We start from the raw sequence: 16,100 nt of genomic DNA, 5'->3' as shown, positions 1-16,100 counted from the left end.
GTGTGCAGATGCCCTCTTGAAATTTATCAGCCTCTTTGCAGACAGAGAAATCAGAGAGAATATTTTACAGAATTTCTCCGGGGGTGGGCAGTTCAATTCTCTGATAGTTTCTCAGAGCTGGGACTCCCTGTTAGGGTTGTGATTGCAGTTTGTGTTTGTCCGTTGGCTGTTGCTGCAAGCGGTGGCAGAAGTGGGAATTGTGTGGGCAGCGTGGTCATCCTTTTGCATCCTCTATAACACCAGCACAGACTTTGCATCGTTATAAGTCATTGTGGGGGAGGCAGAGGCAGATGGAGGGCACCCAGGAGGAATGGTGGAGAATTCAGTGGCTTTTTTGTAAGGAGATGAGAAAAAGATAGACGCTAAAAAAAAATTGTCAGGGGGAAATGTTTTCTGACAAATTGTGTCTTGAGTTCTAGAGTGTCTCCCACTTTCCCAGAAGATTCCACTCTGTTACACGCACAGAGAGAGAGAGAGAGAAGTACAGATAGAACTTAGAAGGCAAAGTTTTATAAAAGCCACTGAAGAACTTGTTTCTCTGGCTCCGAGAAAGCTTTGAATTGCTGGTCCTCGAAGAGCTGGTGGGAACATGGAAGCTTTCTCTAATAACTCTCTTAGCTCAGTTCCATCAAGTTGAAAGCCTGCATAATTGGGAGTACTTTACTCTCTGTGTGCGAGAGAGAGAGAGCTGCAGAGGAGAGGGAAAGCATGGAAGACAGAAGGGAGGGGGTGTTCAACTTCAGCCTGATCCCGGCAGCAGATTGTCCTGAGCAGCTGGGGGCCAAATTAGATATAGCATGATGGGACACCCATGATCAGACTCTCAGTTCTTGTTCTCTTTGGTTAAAAGCAGCTGTGCTAGGGAGTCATTTGAACTGAGGCCCTGGCTGTGAAGAAGAGGAAGGGTTAATCAATCCCTGTGCTCTTTCTCTGGCGTCAATTACCCCAAATGTTGAAAATGGCAGAGAGGAGAAAGACTGGGGAAATGTAGCTATCTATCACACTTTACTAGGGATGTTGTGGGCCCGAGCTAAATCTTGGATCTGAATCTGGGAGCCGAGGCCCAACAGACTTTGCCACATCTTCATCCTGGACCAACTCACAGCAAGTGTCCCATGTAGAGTAGTGTGTAGAGTGGCAGCTCAGTATCCCAAAACTTGGAACTTCGTCACTTTCATTCCTTGATTTTATTCTTTCATTTGTGAGTCGCGATTTGTGCGGCATCCCGGCTGCAAAGATGGACGGAAATCGCGAGTTGCCCAAAAGCGTGGATGCAGATAGTGCGACGTGCACAAAAGGGCGGACCATTTCTGTTTGTCATTTTGCAAAAAAAACCACACACACACACACACACACACCCTGTGCGATTTACAGTCATAAATTTGCGCAAATTGAGATTTCCACAAATATTTATGGCCACGATTTCGCACAAATCACGACTGGTGCAAATCAAAACAAATCCCGAAAAATGCGTCGCTGGACGAGTCGGGCCGGCTTGCACGGGAGTGAGACTGAGTCCAGGAGGCTGAGCACGCAGAAATGTGCTGCTTTCTACTGCCCAAATGGATTCCTCCGACATGACTAGGCTGGGTGGGTTGAACAGTTGTGAATATATTTCTGTCTCTTACATGGCCTATAGATAATCCAGGGTGCCCTTCACTCTCGACATCCTTCCTTTCAGGTGCAAATGAAGTTTGAGCAGCAGACCACTTTACTATCATCATTTAGCAAGCTTAACAGCTCTGGGGTTTTGGCAACCTCTTGTGTAATTCTGCTTGGATGGAGCTGCATAATCACTATCGCTCTCCGTTCTCTCTCCTCTTATCAAAATGCCTTTAAAAAAGAAAAGAAAAGTAAAAAGAAAAAGCTCAGTGTAGAATTTCGACAAAAACAACCCGTTCCAGGATTTCTGACCTAGCTTAACCTTTTTGTCTTCTTATTCACAGATGTATACATGTGGAGGAAAAATCACATGTTTAGGAGCACTGGGGGGGGGGGCTCCCTAAATTCTTCCCCTCCCAATTTGTTCCCAGGTTTGCAGGGTTTGAATTACAGTATTTTTGATGTGGAAATGATTCATTAACTCAACTGTATCTCCCTCCGTTCTTTCAAACGTTTATAAAGAAGCTGAACATGCATGATTTGGCAAAGCTTTGAGCTCCTTCTCTCTCTCTCTCTCTCTCTCTCTCTCTCACACACACACACACACACACACAATGATCCTTAACAATATTACTTACTCTACCCCAGATGTTAGCACTCACTCACTATACGTTCCAGGGGTAACTCCCACCTTCTATTCTTATACATTGATCGTAAGTCAATGTCAGAGTTTATCTGCTTTAGACACACAGCGGTGGCCAAAATTGTGGACACTTTTTGAAATTTTCATGTTTTGCAACTCTGCTCGCTTATAGAAAATGTTCTGTTTCACGAAATTCAAATGTTTATATATCAACTGAAAGACCTGATTCACGTAATACAACAATCCTGCAACTTATCCTGGGTGTCCAATCAACTCTTTTCTTTGGTGCCATGGCTCTATTTATGATGGACGTCCGTACACTTTTAATTTGAGAAATACTTCAAATATTCACACCATCTCCAACTGCGCTTCAGTTACAGAACAAACAGCAAAACTGACTTTCCCCAACTTGAAACAGGATGTATCGCAGCTACTGCCATGTGATTGGTCCCCAGAACAAGGACTGTGATTGGCCAGTAGGGTTTGCAATTCCAATCCGCTTCTTCACTCAATCACACCTGTGTTTGTTTTTAGACTAAAGTAAGCATAACTTTTTTTTTGTACTGCAGATATTTGCATTCTGTTTTTGTGTTGAATTCATCATTAAATTCTCTTTCAATTGATATATAAACATTTGAATTCGTGAAACAGAACATTTTCTATAAGCGTGCAAAGTTGCAAAATGTGAAAAATTTCAAAAAGTGTCCACAATTTTGGCCACCACTGTAATACGGAATGGAGGAAGGGTGCGCCCAAATCAATAGTCAATAGGCTGCCACTAATACTATTACTACTGTTTTAATTTCTATACTGCTCATACCCAAAGCTCTTTGGGTAGTTTACGTAAGATTAAAACAATTTAAAAATATATACAGAATTTAAAACCACAAAAACATACATCTAAAAACAACTATCAGCAATTTTAAAGCTATGAACCTAAAATCAGCTCCAGGATTGGTGAAGCTCATTAAATATTGCTAAATGCCTGGGACAAGAGAAAAGTCTTGACCTAGCTGCTGCTGTTGTTGTTGTTGTTGTTGTTGTTGTTGTTGTTGTTATTATTATTATTATTATTATTATTATTATTATTATTATTATTTATATACTGCCCCATAGCTGAATCTCTCTGGAGGGTTTACAAGGATTAAAACACTGAACATTAAAACCGATATACAAAATTTAAAACTATAAAAAGCATTTTTGTTCGATAATCTCCATTCAAAACAACGTTGGCACCATAAAATGGGTATTTTAGGAACGTGTCACAGATGTCCATTCACCGCCCAGCAGGCACGGCTTGGGTGGGGGCAGGTTGTTGCGAGCAGGGAGGAGGCAGAAAAGAAAGAAACGCAGCAGGAGCTGCACATGTCCTGCCTCATGAGGTGGGGGGTGGAGCCAAGGCTATGAAGGCCCACCCCCACGGGGCACTTGGCCTCTTTCGATTTCGGCCCCACCCTCCCTCCCTCCCTATAAACCAGTATAGGAATATCCAGTCGTCCTCTTTGGAGAGGGGGCTGAGTAGGAATTTTCCCTACCTATTAGCAATGGGCAGGTTTTTGCCTACTCTATACTGGATCCAATCTTTTAGAGCTGGAGGATCAATAGATTGATTATAAATGGCAGGGTTGTGCGGGAATTTTGGGAAGTCAGGATAGGGATGGTGAGCATTCTGGCACCTTTATGGTGATTGGCAATCCAGAGGTCCTGCTCCTCGGGGCTTTGAAGCCTTCGTGCCAGGATATGGTTTGTCTTAGGGGACCTTCTTGTCTCGTCTACTGGGCTGTGCAGCCTGAATGGAGATGACGCGGGCTGGTCTCTCCAAACACACAAGTGTGGTTGGGAAGGGGGCCGGCTTACCCGACCCCCTGTTTCAGCTGAGTGGCTCACCCTGGGGACAGGCTAGTCGCCTGAAGAGAAGCTTGATTCCCGCACGTTCATGCACAGATCCATGGAGGGGAGAATCTCCATGTGTAAATAAAGAGGCCCTATTTAATCCCAAGCTCTGGTGTCAGTGTGTTTATTTCTGAAACTTCCTTCTCTGCTCGCAAATGTGTTAATCACTGGGAGAAGAATTAGTATCGTAGAATCATAGAATAGCAGAGTTGGAAGGGGCCTACAAGGCCATTGAGTCCAACCCCCTGCTCAATGCAGGAGTCCACCCTAAAGGATCCCTGACAGATGGTTGTCTAGCTGCCTCTTGAAGGCCTCTAGTGTGGGACAGCCCACAACCTCCCTAGGTAACTGATTCCATTGTTGTACTGCTCTAACAGTCAGGAAGATTTCCCTGATGTCCAGGCGGAATCTGGCTTCCTGTCATTTGAGCCTGTTATTCCGTGTCCTGCACTCTGGGAGGATCGAGAAGAGATCCTGGCCCTCCTCTGTGTGACAACCTTTCAAGTATTTGAAGACTGCTATCATGTCTCCCCTCAATCTTCTCTTCTCCAGGCTAAACACGCCCAGTTCTTTCAGTCTCTCTTCATAGGGCTTTGTTTCCAGACCCCTGATCATCCTGGTTGCCCTCCTCTGAACACGCTCCAGCTTGATGCATACTGTTGGGTAGAAAAATACACACAAAAATATGCACGTTTTTTCAAGCAAAAAGAAAAGCAACCACAATGCTCACGATCTGGTATGGACTCAGACCAAGCTTTGAGATGTAATTCGGAAAATCTCTGTGAGATTGAATTGCCTGTAAAAATATCGGTTGTGGGGGGAGAGAAAAATAAATTAAATGCCCTCAGACTTGCCATGTTCTCCATTCTACCTGAATATTTTCCCTCCCACCACAACTTCCACAAGAGTTTTTTACCTCCGTCAACACCCCTGAATGCAGTCTCTTCTTTGCTAACCGAATAATTTTCTCCCCAGAGAAAGGACTTTTCTGACTTCCTCTGGCCCCCTTGGGTAAGTAAGCCATGATAAGTACCTCCCTTGCTAGGAGAGTCCTCCTCTTCAGCAAACCTGCAGCTTAAGTAGAAACAATTAAATTACTTCTCCGGCACCTGCCAGGCTTGTGGCATTGGTGAAGTGGAATCAAGTCCTATAATGATGAGAGTGTTTTTAATTACATATTTGGGAGGGTGTGTGTGAATGACTCCAAGCTGACGCTCATTCACAAAGAAGAGCAGTGTAATTGGCTAGCTTTATCAGCAGGCTCACGCCATCTTGCCCTGTGCATATGGGATTTCAATTTGTGTCTGCAGTGGGAAAGAGGTATTCATGCATTCATAGCTATCTGGCAGTATAACTGAAAGCATTAGGAAAGAAGCCGGGGGGGTTGGGGGTGCTGAAAAGTGTCCGGAATTAAATTGTGTTGGCAATATTGTATAGAAGCACATCCTCCATTTCTAATGTCCTTTAGCACGAACGGTAGAAAATTCTTGTACTTCCCTAAAAAAGAAAATCTGATTCCCTTGATGAGTGGATGATGGAACGAAACAATACCTGACAATTGGCGAAACACAGATGGAACAGTTTGAGCAAAATCCATATATTCCCTTTTCATTGTTAAGAGGGTTGAATCCACAGGGATCCAACGGCAGGGTCTTAAGGACTAAGCAATCAAAGCTGTTTCAATTTTCTCACACAATCAATTCTTCAAATTTGAAGTTCTTTTTCATTCCAAATCAAATGTCGAAAACTTTGTAGAGATGGGTGGACTTACCTCTGCCTTTGCCACATCCTGAACCCTTGTCATCTGACCCCTGTTCACCACACTATGCAAGCCATCCTGTGGTCCATGGGCACCCAGTAACCAGCGCATGGCCTCCCAATCCCTTGTTGAGCTGCCATTTTATGAAAAAATGGCAGTTTGATTTTATTTCCATTAAAACCTTCCTGACTGTTAGAACAATATGACAATGGAACCAGTTACCTAGGGAGGTTGTGGGCTCTCCCACACTAGAGGCCTTCAAGAGGCTGCTGGACAACCATCTGTCAGGGATGCTTTAGGGTGGATTCCTGCATTGAGCAGGGGGTTGGACTCGATGGCCTTGTAGGCCCCTTCCAACTCTGCTTTTCTATGATTCTATGTAATGTTGTGTAACTTAGTAGCCACAAAGGGGGCCTTTATGTCTGTCATATACATGACATTATATTTATGAAAAAATCCATGCCGCCATTTCCCCCCACAAAATCGCAGCTCAACAGACCAGCAGGCAGGGCCGGTGCCAGACTATTTTGTGCCCTAGGCAAGGTGAGCTACTTTCACCCCACCCCAAAAAATGCCAACTTTGATTTTTAATAACAGATGTTTCCTGGAAAATATAAGAAGCACAAAACTTGAAACTGCTAAATTTATTTTAAAGTGCAAGAAATACGCCATGCCAATTATAGCAAACAAATTGGGAAGGAACGTCCATGGGTCTAAAATGCATTATTTAATAGGAATATCACCTCCAAATCACCCCCCCAACTCACACGCGTGTGCACACACACACACTCAGCATCGCTCACTCCAAACAAACACACACATGAACACATGCATTAACTCAAAGACCCCCTGCACCCCATTCACATTCCGGAAGTCCAAACGTGGAGCCGCCCATCCCAGCGTCCCTGGCTTCACTTCGGCGGGCGAGATGGTGCCCCGTGCCCATCCAGCTGAAGCGAAGCCAGGGACGCTGGGGTGGGGTGGGAGGGCGGCTTCCGGGTGGAAGTCCGAACGTGGAGCCGCCCACCCACCCCAGCATCCCTGACTTCGCTTCAGCTGGATGGGCACGGGGCACCATCTCATCTGCCCAGGCCCAGCTGAGTCCTCGGGCTGGGCCGGCTCACAGCCAACATGCGTGAGTGCTGCGCTGCGCCCGGCACCCCTCTTAGCTTGGCTCTCTAGGCGGCTGCCTGAGTGGCCTCTATGGTAGCTCCGGCCCTGCCAGCAGGGACTGCTGGATGTGCTCAAGTAGGCATGCACCAAGTCAGGCAAGCATGACAGTCTGTGAATAGGCATCCAGGAGGCCAAGCTGCGGTGGGGAAGTCCAGCAGACCCTACCCTGTTTCTGGACTCCCATGACATCCCTAGAACATTGCGAATTTGGGGTAAATTCTTATCAGAAAATCAACTGAAACTAAATTCTCACCCATCTGCACTGAGTGGGGAAATTCAACAGATACAGCTCCTTTCAGTATGGAGAAGACCACGATGTATCTGTCTGCCATATAGCTCTTAAAGTCAAAGACGAAGAGAAGACATCCCTAATTAAACACTAACATAGTTGAATGCAGTGGAATTCAAACCTGGGCTTTAAAGAGGAAAGGCCTAAATTACATTCTGCTAGAATTCCAGTTCTGGCTAAGATTCTATCCTATTAACCCATGCAGATTGCTTGGCTGGTGGATGCATGCTCAATCATGATGAGTGTGTGCCTTGGTAAGGCTGAAGGGGAGAAACTGAAAACTGGAGCAAACTCAGCATGTACAATGGTTTGCGCACAAGGACTTTTCCCGCCCTGCCAGTACAGCTAGGGTGGGAGCAAGTTGTTGCTGGCGGGGGAGAGAGGAAATGGTGCATCATGTGCTTTGCACATTAAATCAGGTTGTGCATTGTCAGGGCTCACCTATAAAGGCAAGCCCCACGTGCCTCCCTGGCCTCTTTTGCTCTTCGGGCCCCCACCTTCCCACCCTTATCTAGTAAGGGATTATCTAGTCACCCTCTTTGGAGGGGGGCTGAGTTGGGTACAGTGTACAGGTTCTTTGCCTACTCCATACAGGAATTTAATATTAGTCGAGGGTGGGTAAATAGGTTGATTTGTTGGCAGGGTTGTACGGGAATCTTAGGGTATCAGATGAAGATGGTGAGCACTCTTTGGGCACCTTTATGTAGGGTGACCATATGACCGGATTTGCCTGGATTTTGATGGCAAATCTGGGAGGGGGAGGGGAAATCCGGTTTTTTTTCAAAGAGCAGCTCTAATCAGAATTAACAAAAATGCTTATAACTCCGTCATTTTTTAAGATAAAGACATGAAACTTGGCACAATGGTAGCTCTTAGGAAGAGCTTTAGTCATACCAAATTTGAAACAGATCCGTTCATCCATTGATTTTTTAGGAATTTTTAAAAATTAAGGTTTTAAAATTATTATTTTTAAAATCGTCATGTTCAAAGACAAAGAGATAAAACTTTGTACCATGATAGGATTTAGGTAGAGCTTTAGCCACACCAAATTTGAAACAGATCCGTTCATCCATTGATTTTTTAGGAATTTTTTAAAAATTAAGGTTTTAAAATTATTATTTTTAAAATCGTCATGTTCAAAGACAAAGAGATCAAACTTTGTACCATGATAGGATTTAGGTAGAGCTTTAGCCACACCAAATTTGAAACAGATCCGTTCATCCATTGATATTTTAGGATTTTTTTAAAAAATGAGGTTTTAAAATTATTATTGTTTAAACTGTCATTTTAAAAGATAAAGGGCTGAAAGTTGGCACCATGATAGCTTTTAAGTAGAGCTTTAGCCATACCAAATTTGAGACAGATCTGGGGCCAGTAGCAAACCCTGTTAACAACAACAGCAGCTTGCAATGAGTGAAGATACAGTCAGAAAAGATATTTGAGGGAAGGGGAGAATGTAACACACAGAGTATAGCAAAAGCTTCAAAGTACAGCAAAACCTACAAAAGTAGGAGTGAATGAAGTTAATTTCAGATACATTGAATCTCTCACTTGTTCTTTATTTCAGTGATTTTAACATTAAGATGTTATGTAGAACAGATTTGTCTTAAAAGTGTGCTGTAAAATCAGACATGTGACCAAGGCTATGTTCGGGTGGGCACGCCCCCTTGGTACTGGACATGCCCCCTTGGGGGTGACCATGTTGTCCTCCTTTTTGGTTTCCAAAAAATGGTCACCCTACCTTTATGGTTATTGGCAGGTTCGGAGGCCTGGTCATCAGGGGCTGTGTGGCTCTTGACCAAGGATATGGCCTGCCTTTGGGAACCTCACTTTCTTACTTACTTGGGGTTATGTGGCTCCAGGTTGGAGCAATTGGGGAGGTCTCCCCACCCCCCAGAGCACAAACATGTCACTTAAGAAAGGATCCTCCCAGAGTACAGGACTCGGAATAATGGGCTCAAGTTAAAGGAAGCCAGATTCCAGCTGGACATCAGGAAAAACTTCCTGACTCTTAGAGCAGTATGACAATGGAATCAGTTACCTAGGGAGGTTGTGGGCTCTCCCACACTAGAGGCCTTCAAGAGGCAGCTGGACAACCACCTGTCAGAGATGCTTTAGGGTGGATTCCTGCATTGAGCAGGGGGTTGGACTCGATGGCCTTGTAGGCCCCTTCCAACTCTGCTATTCTATGATTCTATGATTCATGTTTGTATCCATCTCCTGGATTGGCCGAGTGTCTGGCCCTTTATGCAGGCTAGTTGCCTGGAGACAGGATGCTTAGATTCCTGCACTCTCACATGCAGATCCAGGGAGGGATGAGTTACCTTATTTAAATAAAGAGGCCCTAGTTATACCCCAGCTCTGGTGTCCATGCCTTTATTTCCTTGCTTCTCCCTCTATCCGCAGTTTTGAAATCCAATGAACAACATGTACCGCCATCAAGGCTTCAAAATATATCAGCCCTACCAACAACAACACCATGTTTTTAAAAATGGCAAATGTTGAGGGAGAAATCCAGGTGAGAAGGATTTCAGAATCACCCCCATGAGAAGCCTACAACTCCAAACAGACTACTACCCTCACATTCTTGGGGGCTTTGGGTGAAGAATAACATCCGTTAATATCCCACTAATGAAGCAATTCAAATGAACGTTCTCCCCCTCCCAAGGCATATAATGAGTGATGTTCAACACCTCCACTCCTTCCAGTCAGCCTCTTTCAACATATTGTGGTTCTCTCTGCCTCGGTATTGGTTTGGCTGATTCTCAATGTGGACCAAGGGGAACATTACCTCAGGAATTAAATCCCAGCTTCTTCACAGCACGGGCCCTGGAGTACATCTTCCGAATACCAAGAGAGTCTGTCTAATAAGGAGACAAAAGCTTATGTAAATAGAACAGCTCTGTTTCCCCTTGTTCTGCCTTAAGCACTCTTTAAGCCACTACAACTTGCCGATTCCACATTAAAATAATTTACACGGCGGCGGTACAGCGAAAGAATATGCCAGCGATTGCCTTGGCCTTGGGGTGGCTCACTCCTGGGGGCCTTGAGGAGTGAGGCCATGAATAGAACCTTTGCATTGCTGTGGGTCAGCGTGGGCTCAGGTGTAATACAAATGTACATTGCAGGATGTGAATGAGCTGGCATTGGGCTGCAATTGGTTGTTTTATCTACATCAGCAGCTAGGAACAGTGGTCTGTAGTTGTAAAGGGACAACCTCATCTGCAGTTCCTGAACTGATACATGGATCAGGACGCAGTTAACCTACAAATTGCCTGAGCAGCGCAACACTGCATACAAAAATGTGCGTACTTGAAGGGAATGGTACGAAAGTAACACACATTTTATGAGAAATTTGGTCCAAGAATGCATATTTTAGGGGAAACAGCATGAAATGCTGGGTATGTAAAAATGTGTGTTTCAAGGGTAAAAGGTGTATAATTTAAATGCAAATTTAGAACCTTAATGACAAATCACAGAAAATGGAATTGAATCAAGACTGAACACAGGTGAAAGTGAAATGGAACAGAAATAGAATGATTTCTCCATCAGCAGCTTTGGACTCCTTAATCAGTCCATGTATCATGTCCAGATGTTGGACTCCAATACCCATCAGACCCAGCCAGCATGAACAATGATCAGGAAATATGAGAGTTCAGCGGCATTCATGTGTATTTTCATGTGCATTTCCCCAAATATATACATAGAATCACAGAATCATAGAAGAGTAGAGTTGGAAGGTGCCTCTAAGGGCAGCTAGTCCAACCCTCTGCTCAATGCAGGAATCCACCCTAAAGCATCCCTGACAGATGGTTGTCCAGCTGCCACTTGAAGGCCTCTAGTGTGAGAGAGCCCACAACCTTCCTAGGCAACTGATTCCATTGTCATACTGCTCTAACAGTCAGGAAGATTTTCCTGCTGTCCAGCCTGTAACTTGAGGCCATTATTCCGCGTCCTGCACTCTGAGATGATCAAGAAGAGATCCTGGCCCTTCTCTGTGTGACAATCTTTCAAGTGTTTGAAGAGTGTTATCATGTCTCCCCTCAATCTTTTCTTCTCCAGGGGATTGAACTCATAGAATCATAGAATAGTTGAGTTGGAATGGGCCTCTAAGGCCATCGAGTCCAACCCCCTGCTCAATGCAGGAATCCACCCTAAAGTATACTTGACAGATGGCTGTCCAGCTGCCTCTTGAATGCCTCTAGTGTGGGAGAGCCCACAACCTCCCTAGGTAACTGGCTCCATTGTCGTACTGCTCTAACAGTCAGGAAGTTTTTCCTGAAGACCAGCCAGAATCTGACTTCCTGTAACTTCAGCCCATTATTCCATGTCCTGCACTCTGTGATGATCGAGAAGAGATCCTGTATACATTATTTCCAAAGGAAAAAAAAAATTGTACAGTTTTTGCAATCTACACATTTTTGCAAGCATTCTGTTTTATCAGATAACATGTTGGTGGGAGGAGAAAGATTTCCCCAAATATATTCATTTGTGTGTGCATTTCCCCCCAAATGTACATATTTTTGTACATATTGGGGGGGAGGGGAAATGCATTGCGAATTTTAGGAAAGCATGGGGTTCCATGTCTTCCTGCACTCTGGTTCATAGGTTTTGGAAGTATGAATTTGGGACGTTTATTTTGAAATGAGAAATTGGATGTCAGGCCTGGCTCCCTCACTACATCAATAACCTGACACACACTAAAGAAAGAAACTGCCATTTCCTTTCTTACAGCAGGCGACTAACACAGACACTTCACCAGAGTTCACTGATCAGAACATCAGAAGAGCCCTGATGCAGTATCAGACTGAAGGTCCATCTAGTCCAGCACTCTGTTCACACAGTGTCCAACTAGCTGTTGACCAGGGACCAACAAAGCAGGACATGGTGCAACAGAACCCTCCCACTAATATTCCCTGGAAACTGGTGCACACAAGCTTACTCACTTGGATACTTGGGTCCTTCATGAGCCCCAAACTCTAGACAAACTCAGATAATCAAACTAGCAGCCACCAACAGGCCTTTTCATTCCAGTGGTAAAATCCAGTGCAGGGTCCCATGGTGCGGAATTGAAGGCAAGCAATAGTCCCAGATTCAAGAATAGTCCAGTATCAGGATCAGTGATGTTGTATCCACAAATCTCTTCTGCCTCTGCACCTGCTTTTATGTGGGTCAGGGCACCTAGAGTTCTTGCCTTGTCAGTCTCACCCTATGGGACATCTTTGCCTGAAGCTGGGAACTCTGCCTAATCAGATGTCTCTGCTCCTCCCTCTTCATCCACCAGTCTTGCCAGAGTGACAACCTAAGCTGTGCTCCCCTCCTTGGCTGAATCTGATTCTCGACTGCTCGTCAGGGATGTTGTTCAATCTGCCCAGGCACATGTGCTACTCCCAAAGACAGCTCTGGCTGCATTTACAAAATAGTAACTGACTCTCCCTGACTGCAGCCCTCTGTGAAAATATGCAGAGATGCATTCCCAGAAGCCTGACCTTTCATATTTTGATTAGGCAAATCAGACTCTCTTATCTTTGTATCCAAATCTGATTCTTCTTCTGAGCCGCCAGCAACAGGGGAAGCCAGGGCAATGAATATCTCACTGATGCCTAGAAGAGAGAAATTTAGTATTTCTGCTCATACATTCTTTGCTTGTGGGCCTCATTTTTCCTCAGCTTTAAAAGAGCCTTCCCCAACCCAGTACTGTCCAGATGTTTTGGATGAGTCCCACCACCAGGAGATGATGGGAAATGTAGTCCAGCACATCTAGAGGGCACCTAGCTGGGTAAGGCTGCTCTAGAGGAAACCTTCATAGATAATGCCAAGAGACTGACCCTTTGCTATATAGGGAGGCTAATTCCTGTGCCTCTTTCCACAGCTCACTATTGTTTAAATTCCTATTTTCGATAATCTCTTTATAGCAGACTCAGCATGAAGATAAACTGCTCAGGGAAGTTTCTTAAGCTGGCTATGTGCATCTGATCTTTGGTCATGTCTGAGGATAAACAAACTTATCTCCTGCATGCCCAGAAGACACACATGTCAACTTCTAAAGCTGAAAACAGATGCCTGACCTGAATTCCACAGTCCATTTCAGGCCAGCAAACCCTTTAAAAAGCTGTTAAGACAACATTTCAAACCGGACTTTAACTACAGATGGAGCATTTGAGCATAAGTTTTGGCTCACTGGTTTTGCAGGACAGCATTCATTATTTATTATTATTATTTATTTACAATATTTATATACCGCTCCATATCTAAAATAGATTCCCGAGTAGTGAACATAGGAATAAAACAGTGAAAAGATTCAAAGGAAGAATCCTCTGATCTTCCTCTTCCTCTTCACCACTGTAATCTGCTTGTGCACCTCCCTCTCACTCTGGCCCAGAGAAGTGGCAAGCAAGAAGTGGGAGCCATGATGAGGGAGAGGATGAAGACCAAGAGCAGGCCAATAACGAGGAAGGGATGAAGACCAAGAGAAGACCAATAATGAGGAAGAGGATGAAGATGAAGAGCAGACCAATACTGAGGAAGGGATGAAGACCAAGAGCAGACCAATAATGTGGAAGAGGATGAAGACCAAGAGAAGACCAATAATGAGGAAGGGTTGAAGACTAAGAGCAGACCAATAATGTGGAAGAGGATGAAGACCAAGAGAAGACCAATAATGAGGAAGAGGATGAAGACCAAGAGCAGACCAATAATGAGGAAGAGGATGAAGACCAAGCGCAGACCAATAATGAGGAAGAGGATGAAGACCAAGAGAAGACCATTAATGAGGAAGAGGATGAAGACTAGGGATGTGCAAGAGAAGACTAGTTCAGAGAAGCAGGAGCGAGGCGGCCTAATTCGCCTCCGGAAAAGGCGGAGGCGAAGAGAGTCAGGGGGCTGCAGATTGAGTCGAAGAGGATCACCTCAATCCGGAGCTTCGCCTGCAGGTAAGTGGGGAGGAGGGGGACTCATCTGGCACTGCTGGCGGCGCCATCCATGCGGCGGGTGGCGGTGGCGGTGCCAGGTAAGGGAGCAGGGAGGAGGGACGCTTACCTGCCTCTGTCGCGGGCGTCAATTGAGCCTGTGATGGATGCAGGTAAGCGGGCAGGGGTGTGTGGCTTGTCTTGCACCGCCACTGTTGCCGCCATCCATGTAGCGACGGCGGCGATGCTGGATCTCGCTCTGTGGAGCGGAGCGGGAGACGGGCGGAGTGGAACAAAGAGGATCGGGCCCGATCCGGATTTTCCGGATCAGGCCATGAAGCGGATTGGGGGGTCCGTGCACATCCATAATGAAGACCAAGAGAAGACCACTAATGAGGAAGAAGATGAAGACCAAGAGCAGGCCAATAATGAGGAGGAGGATGAAAACCAAGAGAAGACCACTAATGAGGAAGAGGATGAAGACTAAGAGCAGGCTAATAATGAGGAGGAGGATGAAGACCAAGAGAAGACCACTAATGAGGAAGAGGATGAAGATGAAGAGCAGACCAATACTGAGGAAGGGATGAAGACCAAGAGCAGACCAATAATGTGGAAGAGGATGAAAACCAAGAGAAGACCAATAATGAAGAGGATGAACCGCCCAGAACCGGTTTTTGTGAACCGCCCATAGAGCTTTGGCTATTGGGCGGTATAAAAATGTAATAAATAAATAAAATAATAAATAAATAAATAAACGCAGGCCAATAATGAGAAGGAGGAGGAAGACCAAGAGAAACCACTAATGAGGAAAAGGATGAAGACCAAGAGAAGACCAATAATGAGGAAGAGGATGAAGACCAAGAGCAGACCAATAATGAGGAACAGGATGAAGACCAAGAGCAGACCAATAATGAGGAGGAGGAGGAGGAGGAGGAGGAGGAGGAGGAGGAGGAGGATGTAGACCAAGAGCAGACCAATAATGAGGAAGAGGATGAAGACCAAGAGCAGACCAATAATGAGGAGGAGGAGGAGGAGGAGGAGGAGGAGGAGGAGGAGGATGTAGACCAAGAGCAGACCAATAATGAGGAAGAGGATGAAGACCAAGAGCAGACCAATAATGAGGAACAGGATGAAGACCAAGAGCAGACCAATAATGAGGAGGAGGAGGAGGATGTAGACCAAGAGCAGACCAATAATGAGGAAGAGGATGAAGACCAAGAGCAGACCAATAATGAGGAACAGGATGAAGTCCAAGAGCAGACCAATAATGAGGAACAGGATGAGGACCAAAATTATGAAGACCAAGAGCAAAGAGAAGGGAGACTGAGGGGTAGACACCATTGAGGGTGTCTTAAACAAGGGCCCTCAAAAACCTAGAGCTGGCGACGTCACCACTCACCATGTTACATCGAAGGTTTATGTGCAGCGTTCACCACCACCTGAACTACTTCAAACATTTAGCTGCTTTCACCCCATTGTCAAAACGTTCACCATCGGCCAATGGACGTGTGTGTGTTTGTGTAAAAAAATGGGGAAGATGATTTTGCAATAACTCTAAACTGGATGATGATCCCCCCCCCACAAAAAAAATGTCTCTAGAGATCTTTAGCATTGTGATAAGTAGGAAATTTGACCATGTCACATGCCCTGCATTGAACCTGCCTCATTTCTTTTGGGGTCCTGGTTTGGACAGATGTGCCCAATTCTCTTTAGAACAGCCCTGTCTTTAAAGGGCTTGGGCTATACCTAAACTGGTCAGAAGAAGAGCAGAAGGACTCATGTCAAGGAGAAACTCAAGGTCATCCAATAGGAAAGACACAGTTTCCTTAGAGA

This window comes from Elgaria multicarinata, chromosome 20 (assembly GCF_023053635.1).
Source record: "Elgaria multicarinata webbii isolate HBS135686 ecotype San Diego chromosome 20, rElgMul1.1.pri, whole genome shotgun sequence".
Classification (NCBI taxonomy): Eukaryota; Metazoa; Chordata; class Lepidosauria; order Squamata; family Anguidae; genus Elgaria; species Elgaria multicarinata.
Note: the sequence above shows the minus strand (reverse complement) of the source record.